We start from the raw sequence: 12,952 nt of genomic DNA on the forward strand, positions 1-12,952 counted from the left end.
TAGACCAAAGGCCAGAAGATTGAGATGAAAGGGGAGGAAGGAGGGCTGGGTAATAAAAACATAAAGAAACAGAATAAGGCTGATGCTAAGGTTGAGAAAGAGATGCAGAATGTAGCTTTCTTGCTATTTTTTCCAATATGAGCCCTAGTTACTCATTTGTCCAAAGGAGTCAAAATGAGTAATGGGATATGCTCACACTTACTTCAACATTTCTCTCACACCCAGCCCTCATGTCATCCCATTACTGAACACCCATTAGGACATGTACATTTCCCTCCCTCAGGCCTGGTCAGTAGGACCCAACAGCCAGGAAAATGGTTCCAGTTTCTAGGTTTGTTTTTTTTTTTTTTTGAGACAGAGTCTCACTCTGTTGCCCTGGCTAGAGTGAGTGCCGTGGCGTCAGCCTAGCTCACAGCAACCTCAAACTCCTGGGCTTAAGCGATCCTACTGCCTCAGCCTCCCGAGTAGCTGGGACTACAGGCATGTGCCACCATGCCCGGCTAATTTTTTGTATATATATATTTTAGTTGTCCATATAATTTCTTTCTATTCTTAGTAGAGACGGGGTCTCGCTCTTGCTCAGGCTGGTCTCGAACTCCTGACCTCCAGCGATCCACCCGTCTCGGCCTCCCAGAGTGCTAGGATTACAGGCGTGAGCCACCGCGCCCGGCCCCAGTTTCTAGGTTTAAGTTCTGTCAAGAAGCCAGTTACAAACGTAGAGAATGCAGTATGGTAAATAGCAGTGAGAAGAAATGGGGCTATAATGTTAGTCTCTCTTCCTTGACTATCATGTAGCTTTGCCCCTCATGAGGCAAAGGTTGATTAAAAGGCTAGAAGAGAGTTAGGGGCTTGGTGCCTATGGGAATGGTTCTGAAGCTGCAATTGGAAAAATGGGTGAAAGCAAGTTCTTCAACTTACTACATTTTTCAGAGCCCTTCACATCATGTTATCACTGTGTAAATATGCATGATTAGAGAAGAGATGTTGTATCAACTTTACCAACGAAAACACTGAAGACCCAAGGAGGATCTATTATAGGCAAGGTAGTGGGTTACAAAGCAGGTAGGATTAAAACTTGGGTCAAAAGGAGGGAGCAGGTAGAAAGGAGAGCAAAATGACACCAAGTGCTGACCAGAAGCATTTCCTCCTCCTATCCCTCCAGGCAAGATCCTGTAGGGGATTCTCCAGAGCAAAATTTTACTTTATGTAGCTTACTTCTTGGTCCCTGTTGTCTTAGGTTGATGCTTTACTTTGAATTGAAACAAAAAACATAAGGCCAAAGCTGGTAACATGAATGAGTGTGTAATGATTATATTTGAACTTCTTGCTCACTACCTGAGATGCATAACTTCATGTCAGAAGATGAAGGAGGCTACTGCATTCTCCTCCTTTCTTTTGTCTTATGTAGCAACCCTCTCTGCTTAACATTCTTGGTTTTCTTGATCACAATCCAAATCATAAACCCCTTTTGTACCAAATTCTCTCCTGTTATTACTATAATATTCTGATTTTTTTCCCTTAACCTAACATCCTTCTCCTCCAATATGACACAGAACTTTCTGTTGTATTCTCTGGAAATCAAGCTACATGATTAGGAAACTTCTCTATTTTGTTAGACTTCTTCTTTATTGACAGTTTCTTCCATCTACTGGATTTCCCTTGAGGACATTGCTGCCCTGTATCTCAAGTAAAGAGAAATTCTCTCAAACTCTGAAGCACTAAGGTGGAAATGTGGTTTATAGACTCTCCTTGCTCCTTCTGATTCTTGAAGATCATTTTCCTCTCTTCCTGTTAAAATGTATCTTGCTGCTTAGAAGCTCATGCTACCCACCACCGTTTCCCTGGCACTGCCACCTTCAGAGCTCCTGGATGATCTCCTGTGAAAACTTTCACACTTGTCTCAAAGTTGTATTCTTGAATCCATCATCCTCAGTCACTTCAATATCCATTTAGATGGCATCATTCAATTCTCTGGGTTCACTATGAATCCTACCCAAACCCGATCTGTTGACTGTTGGATGTTTTTATTTATGAGCTTGCTTTTGTTTATTTTCTTCTCTACAGAAACACAAAATAAGGAGTTTACACAATTTCTAAGACAGGGGAATGCAAAAGACTAGAGGAGGGTACAATAGGTGTGTGCAAGGGATAGGGTCAGGACACGGGAAGGCATTATTCTCTTTAAGATTGTCACCCTAAAGTCTGAGCTTTCTTCTTATCTTTGTACCTTCCTATATTTGGAAAGCATTAGGACAAGAAGCTTCTATGTTTGCAACCATGCTTCACCCCACTGTCCTTGGCATTTTCACCCAGCTTTATTACCTACTGTTCCTGCCCAAGGCACCATAGAAGACAGTGACTTGGGCACTTGTATGAAACAGAACTATAAAATTTTGAGTTGCTCCCTCCAAAAAACCTCCCAATTAGATTCAACTTTTTCCATAAAGCTGCTAAAATGGAGCATGCATGGAGGGAGGGATCAGTGGGTACAGGGAGAGAGTGACTCCCTGCTAGTAGGAAAAACACCAAATGCCACATTTCCTTAGAGTTTACTGCTGTCAGCAAAACCACAACACTTAAAATATTTTTTATTTACACAAAGTGCTATATCAGCTGTGGGGACTCTTTGTCCTTTCCTCCTCCAGACAGGAGGAGAATAAGCAACAAATGAAGCATGCTCAGGTGGCTCATTTCAATCGTCCCCCTGACACAGCCTTCATATCAGGTCAGAGAGTGGATGGGTTACTTTCACTTCACTTTCACTTGGATGAGAGACTTTGCTACTTGTTCCAGGGAGCTTTCTCATATCCCCTAAGCATGCCTCTGAAGAATCTTTCTACTTTCCTTTTACACAACGTTATATTACATTAAATAGGAAATGTCTAGTTTTGACTCAAAAGTTTAGTTTACTATATCTCACGCAAGAAGCAGTACAGTTAATCAAAATATGCGCCTAAACTATCAACACAGTTTTGCTATCCTGTTTCACTGGTTGTTTATGCCAGCAGCAAAGAAGCCTGGAGAGCTAGTGGTGATGAAATCACGAAAGGTGTTTTCCACAGCTTGTTGAGAATTGAATATTTTTCCTTGCAACAAGTGGTCCAAAGCCTGGAAGATGTGGTATTGAGTTGGTGCAAGGTCTGGGGAATACAGTGGATGACAGAGAGTTTGAGCAGCATTGTTTGTGTGACATTGTCCTGCAAGAGGATTGGCTTGTATCTATTGACCAATCTCAGCTGCTTAATTGTAAGCATCCTCATCATTTCATCCAGTTGGTTGCAAGCAGACATCCACTGTAATCAATTGACTAGGTTTCATGAAGCTTTAGTGGATTATATCAGTGCTGGACCACCAAACAGACACTAAGATTTTTCTTAATGAATATTTGGTTTTAGACTGTGTTTTAGCACTTTATCTTTATCCAACCATTGTGCCAAATGCTTGTGATTGTGAAAAAGTACCAATTTTCATCACACATCGTAATACGGTGTAGAAATGGTTTGCCTTTATCTTGTGACAGCAAAGATAGGCAAGCTTTTAGATGATTGCTCTTCTGATGTTCATTTAATTCATGTGGTACCCATCTATCCATCAAGTTTACCTTGCTGATGTGTTTCAAGTGCTCCAATATTGTTGGAATAGTAATGTCAAACCTTGCTGCTAATTCACGTATGGGTTGAGATGAATTCGCTTCCATGCAGCTTTCAGCTCATCCCTATCCACCTTGGTCTCAGGTCGCCCACTTGGCTCATTTTCAAGATTAAATTCACCAGAATGGAACTTCTCAAACCATAAACATACTGTGCATTCATCAGCCACATCCTTCCCAAACTCTTTGTTGATATTTTGAGCTGTCTGCACTGCATTGGCTGCACAACAAAACCCATATGTGAAAATAACACAAATTTTTGACTTATCCATGGTTTCACAAAAATTATTCCAAAAAATTTTTAAAAGAAAATCACAAGCCAAACTATACTATTGAAAGAATGAAGATGTACCTTCATAGTAAAAATAAAACAAGGAGTGTCAAAGTGAAATGTCAGAGATGTCAACTATCAAACTCAGTACTTAAAGAAATCAGACATTTCATACTTTATAATCTTAATATCTTAGAAATCCACCCTCATCACCAAAATTGTCAAAAATGTGAAGCTCTTAGATATTTTCCTATTTGCAAGCCAACAAGTTATACTATCAGTGTTACAGAAAAGCCAGCTCCAAGAGAGAGGTGAGGTTAAATTGGATGAGGCAAAGACAGGTAACAGCAAATAAAAATAACGGTAAGACAACATTTGAAGAACAAACTGAATTTTATTATACTACTGGAAAAAAATTAAATAACTAGCCATACAACATCAACTCTGAATGGATTGTGAAACCAACTTTTAAAATGTCTTTAAAAAAAAAAGAACATCTCTATGATCTTAAAGTAGAAAAAAAAATCATTAAATGAAAGAAAAGGCATTTAATACTGGGGGAAATAACAAATCAGATTATATTAAACTTTAGAACTTCTCATTGAGTGAGAGACAGAGAGAGAGAGAAGGGAGAGGGAGAGAGAGAGAGAAGGGAGAGGACTCCTATCCAACATATGTAAATACTCCTACAAACTCATACAAAAAATATGGCTAAAACAATGGAGGATGGTTAAAATAAAACAGCATAGTCCTTCAAAAAGAAGTAATTTAATATCTTAAAAAGTGTAAAAAAATATTCAACTTTTTTAGTAATCAGGGAAATGTAAATAAAGCCTGATATAATCACACAGCAACCAGGAGACAAAGTGCAAATAACAGAAAATACCATGTTAGCAAGCATATAGATACACCAGGAAACTTATATACTGTTGGTGAGTGTGAAAAGTGGTACAAATATTTTGGAAAACTGTTGGGCATATTATTTATAGAGGAAGAGATGTAAACATATGACACAAAAATTTTACTTTACATATGTTCCGAACAGAAACTTGTATGTGTGTCACCAATATATTTTCTAGAATTTATATACTGGCACTCTTCCTAACAGCCCCAACTAAAGCACGCTCACATGTGCATCAGCAGTGGAGTAATTATGTTAGTTGTCTGATATTTACACAACAGAATTCAATGCTAAAAAATGACCCACAACAACATGCAAAAACACAAATAAACTTAACCTATGCAATTTAAAAAGTCACGTACTAAAGAGTTTCTGCTTCATAATATTTATATAAAGTATAAAAGGGTTAAAAGTGACATCTGCCATTAGATGTTACTGTAGTGCTCACTGTTGAGTACAGTGACTAGTTGAGATCATAAGAATATATCTGTCGGATAAAATGTCCTTAAAAAAAAAAGCCTCTTACATAATTATGCCAGAGATGTTTTAGTATTTCATTGTGCTTTCCACTTATGACATGTGTATTTACCATTAAATATTTTAAACACTTGAGAATTTTTTAAAAGTTGAAGAAAGGTAAATAGATTAATGTAATATTGTTCATAGGGCATAGATATTGTCACTTGACACTGTGATTAGTGTTTCATAGAAAGCTTTAATTTCTAGGTTTCAAACTAAGATAATAAAAAATAAGAAAATAGAGCAGGTTATCATGAAGAACACACTCCAGATAAACTCATTATTATATTTAACAAAAAACAAACTAATTCCTATTAAAGACAACATACTTTGGCTATATTCAGTTGGATAACTTAAAGATAAATTAAAAATTAATCACTTACCACAGTGATAGGACTATCAAATGTAATAGACTTTATGGCAAAGCATTTGCTATTATTGTAATTGGTATTACTTTCACATTCTTCATGTGTAATTTCCAATGTTATTGCTTGAACCTGATTGTCACCAACACATGCAAATATATACACTCATATACACACACATTTACACTTACACAAATGCATTTATCTGTGTGTACAGTCAGTTTCTTGAAAGGAGAATATTTCATAGTTGTGTTTACAATTCTATGAAGATGAATGAATAAACAACTGAACGCTGAAAAAACACACACACTTCACATAATCCTGAGAAGACCAGGAGTTTGTATTACTTACCCAGGCAATGCAAAGCTTTGATACATTGGAGTCCTTGCTTCTGAGAACGAACGGCTGACAGTTGGGAAATCTTCACTGGTTATCAGGCAGATGTGCACCATCAACTGACCAGGATTATTACAAAGAGCCAAACAAACTTGAACGATGAAGGAGAGAGTGTAAAATGATACAAAAGTGCTCACCAGAAGAAGTTTTAGTAGCTCTGGACTCAGAGAAGGATCTAGGGGAGAAATTAGTCATATGTATGAATTTGACCTGTTCCTTTTGCCTGTACAGAATAAAAATCATGGAGCCACTCACCCAGGGCATGATCCCCAAACATACAGCACCGGGAAGGATAACAATGCTTCATGGAGTGTCTCCAGCTTTGCCAGGATGAACAACAGAACAGTATCCCAAATCTTCTGTCTTTGTGATTTTCTGTGTCAGTCACAGACATGGAAAAAATAATATTTACCAGAATTTGGAGGATCCATCACAGGAGTATGGAGGAGCCAATATACTTGGTAGTTTTCACTGTAAGCTCTGCCTACCTGGAATTCCTCAGACTGACTGTGACTCCTTGAAAGACACTCAAGAGGAAGGTGGTACCAGTGAACACACCTCTGCCCACTCTGGGAACATAGAAAAGTAGTTTTTATTTAAAATCACTGAGGGAATGTTTGTACCCCAAAGCTGCCATTGTCAGTAGAACTCCTCCAGAGAGAGAGAACAAGGATTTGGCTATATTAATGAGGTGCATAATAATCAAGTCTGTGGACCTTAATAAGTGAAGTAAATTTTTACTGAGTGAAGTAAAAAAACATGGTAAAGAAGATAACAATTTTCCAGGGTTCCAAGTATGGCCTGTGTTAGGATGGTCATTGCCATGGTCAAATCCCTGACAGCCATTCTTCAGGTCCCACGGCCTGATATTTGCCTTCAGAGCCAGAGGACCTGCAGGGGAAAAAGAGGCATGGGCTACATTGAAAATATAAACTAACATGCAACATTCTCCACTGATCATTAGTGCCTACTCAGAAATATTACTTAAATTTTCTCTAGTATTAACAGGTTTCCAATATGTACGTGTGTACCATTTAAAGTGTACTTGTGATGTATACTTGCATTGCCGTCAAGGGCAGGCATGTGGTAACTTTGTTAGCTTTCACTAATGTATGAGGCATGTGCTGCCATTATAATGATGGGAAGGATTTAAGCACAGAGAGGGCAAGTACTTTGTCTAAATTCAGACACTGGACAGGGGTAAAGTGGAAACTTGACCCTGTCTGGGCTGATTTCAAGGAGTGGTTTTACCCACCATGCTCTACTGTTAAAGCTAGCTACCTGAATTCTTTCAATCGTCTAGATACATATCTAATTTTGATTTTACACCTTGTCATTATATCTCACATTAGGGATATTTAATTTTATATTGCTGGGTTGAACAAGTTTCTATGAATCTGTAAAAAAGTATTCCAATGATAAATATTAATTATGAATAAACCTTTAAAATTTTAAATAAAATGTAGATACACTGATGGCAATATAATATCCCAAGAACCTGCACCATGATTAAGTTGGATTTAAAGACTACAAGATTGGTTTTGTTTTAGGATGGCCACAGAAAGACTCATTTTGTCTTATGCCAGGAACAAAAATACAACAGCAACTACTACAAGAACCATTACACAATCTCATATCATGTCTTAAGCAATGGGACATAAAACACTAGTACATGATAAAAAATAGTGTAGAGTAGAAACTAAATTATTACCATTTAAGTTTATGTACTCATCATTTAATACGTAAGTAAAGAAATTTACAAAGAGGTGAGGCTTGTGAACAATATTAACACTAGACAAATATGGAAAATGAAATCTGTGAGGCATGGAAACTTGTGTGTTTTATAAATTGAAACAGTAGATTTGGGAATTGATATTAGAAGTTTTTAATCTAGACAAATAATCACTCAATACATTGAGTTAGGGAGGCAGCATTGAAGGCAGAGATTACATTGAGTAACTTTATAATAATGGATTTCAGAAGTGGGATTAAATGAACATCCTGGTGACTTATTGTCCAGTAGACACACTGTGGTTTAAAGAAGACAGATGAACCAAGCACTCCTTACCATGGTGTGAGAGGTGATGATGAGGGTGCATGTAGTGATTCAGAAACCACTTAAGCCAGGACTCCAGATGTCTTAGCTGAGAACTGCGCTGCTGCTGAAGGCTGGGAGCCAAGGCATCAGGTTCCGGAACAAGAAAGCAGGGGAGAGGACGACAGGGACCTCTCACTTGGAGGAGGAAATAAAGGGACAATTCAAAGTGAAAACAAAGCTTCACTACAATGAAAGTCTGAATATTAAATTAGCTAGACAATTAAATTAAAAAGACCTACATGATGATGAGGAAGATGAAGAAATGTTAGAGAGTGCAGACGGGGAAAGCATGAATATGGGAGAGTCAAATCAAGGATCCACTACAAGTGACCAACAGTAAAACAAATCACAAAGTTCATAGAAAAGATTTGTTTGATACTGCAATTATTTGTTAGATACAAATGTTGTTACTATAATACACTGCTTCTTATTCTCCACAATTCATGACTTAAGTCCCAACATGCATACCACTTATGCATGGTTGACATAGTTACAAGTGACATAGTTAACATAGTGACAAGAGTTAAACTATAATACACTGCTTCTTATTCTCCACAATTCATGACTTAAGTCCCAACATGCATACCACTTATGCATGGTTGACATAGTTACAAGTTGACATACTTACATAGTGACAAGAGTTAAACGATAACCTTACAGACTGAGTAGCCTGAAAATGCCTAGTCTGTTGCCCGGGCTAGAGTGCCGTGGCATTAGCCTAGCTCACAGCAACCTCAAACTCCTGGGCTCAAGTGATCCTCCTGCCTCAGCCTCCCGAGTGGCTGGGATTACAGGCAAGCGCCACCTGAGTAGCTGGGATTACAGGCATGCACCACCATGCCCGGCTAATTTTTTCTATATACTTTAGTTGTTCAGCTAATTTCTTTCTATTTTTAGTAGAGACCGGGTCTCACTCTAGCTCAGGCTGGTCTCAAACTCTTGAGCTCAAACGATCCACCCGCCTCGGCCTCCCAGAGTGCTAGGATTACAGGCGTGATATACAGAAATTATTTTACAAACCTGTTCATGTAATGGATTCTTTTGGTACTGATAAAAATTGATATATAAATAATTGACTAGAAATGAAGCCATCACTAAACCAAGATACACAAGACTTTCCTACATTTTATTTCAGAAAAGAGACCAAATAATTCATACTATGTTAGAAGATTAATGTACATTTGTCATAGTATACAGTATTGTATTTTCTTAAAGCTGTGCTTATTTAAGGTTTTTATTTTTTATTTTATTTTATTTTATTTATTTATTTTTTTTGAGACAGAGTCTCACTCTGTTGCCCAGGCTAGAGTGAGTGCCGTGGCGTCAGCCTAGCTCAAAGCAACCTCAAACTCCTGGGCTTAAGCAATCCTACTGCCTCAGCCTCCCGAGTAGCTGGGACTACAGGCATGCACCACCATGCCCGGCTAATTTTTTTTTGTATATATATATTTTAGTTGTCCATATAATTTCTTTCTATTTTTAGTAGAGATGGGGTCTCACTCTTGCTCAGGCTGGTCTCGAACTCCTGACCTCGAGCGATCCACCCGCCTCGGCCTCCCAGAGTGCTAGGATTACAGGCGTGAGCCACCGCGCCCGGCCTATTTAAAGTTTTTAAATTTAAAAATGTTCAGGCTTACTTCTGTAAACAATCATATCACTAGTTATACACAGTTCCCTCATCTTGCAAAAAAACCCTTATTTAGTTGTTGTCTAAAGTCTAATGATGTCAAAGAAACTAATAATAGCAACTTAATTGGCAAGCTATAAATCAGGTGTAGAAATTAAGCAGTTGAATTCTATTTTCTACCTACCCTACTGCTGCTACTCAATCTATTTTCTTCATGTATTAGTAGAACTAATAGGCATTTATGGTCAAAATGAGAATTTCATTATTGCCGCAAATGACAGAATAGGTGTTAGGAAAAGAATTTCTAATGTCATGACACTATTTATGATCTTTTAAAAGGCAAAGGATTATGTGTGTATGTGTGGAAAGTAGTAAGAAACAAGAGCAGAAGTTTAAGACAGGTGCTTAAAGGAAATGCTGGGATAGCTACATTGGAATGATATTTATTTTAAAAAAAAAAACTGATCTGAATTCTGCCCAGTGTAAAAAAAAAAAAAAGCAGAAGAAGAAGAAGAAGAAGGAGGAGGAGGAGGAGGAGGAAAAGAGGAAGAAGAAGAAAACAGCTATCTTCCACTTGCAAGTTTATGGAAATATCAGTAATGTCAAAATAAATGAAAAGTGGGAGAATTCAAAAAAAAAAAAAAAAGGAGAGAGGATGCACATAATTAAAGTCAGAAATAAAAACAGATAAATTAATACGGATTTTACAGTAATAAAAAGGATTGCAAGTGAGTACTATGAACAACTGAAAAATAATCACCTTGATGACCTCAATAAAATGGAAAATTTCTAGAAACACACAGCCTGCCCAGTGTCAATCATGGAGAAATAGAACATTAGAATAGAGCTGTAACTCACTAATAAGCAGACTGAATCATTACTCAATTTCTCCAACAAAAGAAAGCACAGGACCAGATGGCTTTACTGATGAATTTTACCAACATTTAAAGAATTAACAACAATCTTTCTTAAATTCTTTGAAAAAATTGAATAGGGCTGAACACATCCTAACTTATTTTCTTAAGGTCAGCATTGCTCTGATACCAATGCCGGATAAAGTCACTACAAGGAAAGAAACCACAGACCAATGTCCCTTATGAATAATGACAAATAAACCCTGAATAGCATGCTATATAGCCAAAATCTGCAGGATAGCAAAAAGATTATACACTCTGACTAAGTAGGGTTTATTACTGAAATGCAAAGTTGGTTGAAAATATGAAAACCTATCAATGAAATATACCACATTAACTGAACAGAGAAAAAAAACAGACATGATGATCTCAAGATAGAAAAAAGATTTTGACAAAATTCAACATGCTTTCATGTTAAAATCATGCAACAACTAGATGTAGACAAGAACTACTTCAACTTAAGAAAGAAAACGTATGGAAAAATCCACAACTAGAATCATACAAAGTGGTAAAAAATGAAATCCTTTCCTATCAAATCAAGAACAAGACAAGGACGCCTGATTTTAACACTTCTATGCAGCATAGTACTGAAAGTCATAGCCAAATAAATTCGGCATGGAAAAGAAAAATAAAGCACACAAATTGAAAAGGTAGTTTTGCAAGACACATCACAAAATATCAAGGAAAAGCAAACCAAAATCATAATGAGATATCACTTTACACCAATTGGAATAGCTATAAACAATAGGACAAAAAAAAGAGGTGTGAATATGGATAGATGGGAAATTTTTTACACTGTTGGTGGGAATGTACATTTTTACAGCTATTAGTAAAAACAGTATGAAAGCTCCCCTAAAACTTAAAAATAGAACTATGATATTATCCAGCAATCCCAATGCTGGGTATATAGCCAAAGGAAATGAAATTAATAAAGTTGAAGAAATCTCCACTCATATATTTACTGCAGCACTATTCATAATAGTTAAGAAATGGAAGCAACCTAAGTGTCCATTAGTGGATGAATGGATAGAGAAAATGTGGTATTTAAACACAAAGGAATACTATTCAGCCATAAATTGACTAATTGCAGCAATATGGATGAACCTGGAGAGCATGACGTTAAATAAAATAGCCAAGCACCAAAAAATAAATATTGTATGTTCTCACTCATATATGGAATCTAAAAAAGCTGATCTCATAGAAGTAGAGAGAATACTGGTTACTAGATGTTAGGGAGGGTAAGGGAGAGGGATGGGGCGAGATTGCTCTATGGGTACGAAATTACAGTTTGATGGATGGAATATGTTCTAGTGCACAATAGAGTGTTCTATGCACAGTAGGTTGACTTTGACTAATAGTTTGGTATTTATATTTTAATATAGGTAGAAGAGAGAATTTTTAATGTTTTCATCTCAAAAATTAATAAATGTATGCAATGATGGACATGCCAAATCCCCTAATTTGATCATTATATGGTGTATACAGATATCAAAACATCACACTGTATCCCATAAATATGTATAATTATTATGTCAATTAAAAACAAAATAGAAAAAAGAAAACTGAGGTTTTATGCAATATACTTGGTGCCTACCACTTATTGAGGACCTACTATGTGTCTGGTGCATATTAAATGCTGTGTATGTCCCGTCTCATTTAACCCCAGCAGCACTCGGATGAGGTAGATGGCGTCCTCTCTGTCACCTTTACAGAGAAGTGAGTGATTGTTCTGAGGTCACCAAAATAACCGGCCGTGCTGGGGCTTCCACCTTCCATCTCTGTGCCTTAGGCTCCAGGTAATTCCAGCTCAGGTGGAGAATCTGCCCTATTTCTGGGCTTCCTGGAGGGACAGACAACTTACAATATTGGGTCTACAGCTTCTCTCTGTGCAAACAACCATCTTTCCCATTTTAGGAAGGGGATTGTCTACACTGGAGAGACCCGCATGACCCCAGGAGCAGCTCAGAGTGAGATCACCTTCAGTATTCAGGAACACCAACAATCATAGGTACTGACACTCACTTCTAGGGATCCACGAGTGTTCAGCTGTTGTTTCAGCATTTCTGCTGTGCTCCACTCCCAAGAGTCTAGCATAAGCCTGGGCGGGCTCACACCCCTTGCTCCTGAACTTGCAACTGGGAATACATTTTTTAAAATTTCCTTTAGAAGAGTACAATCCCAGCAAAGCTGATCGCCAGCTCAAACCTTGGTG

The 12,952-nt window shown here is 37.5% G+C and overlaps 1 pseudogene; it reads left to right on the forward strand.

Moving 5' to 3' along the window:
• Positions 1-8,081: 8,081 nt before the first annotated feature.
• Positions 8,082-8,560, forward strand: LOC138380319 (protein phosphatase inhibitor 2 pseudogene; annotated as a pseudogene).
• Positions 8,561-12,952: the final 4,392 nt, after the last annotated feature.

Source organism: Eulemur rufifrons, unplaced genomic scaffold (assembly GCF_041146395.1).
Source record: "Eulemur rufifrons isolate Redbay unplaced genomic scaffold, OSU_ERuf_1 scaffold_359, whole genome shotgun sequence".
Lineage (NCBI taxonomy): Eukaryota > Metazoa > Chordata > Mammalia > Primates > Lemuridae > Eulemur > Eulemur rufifrons.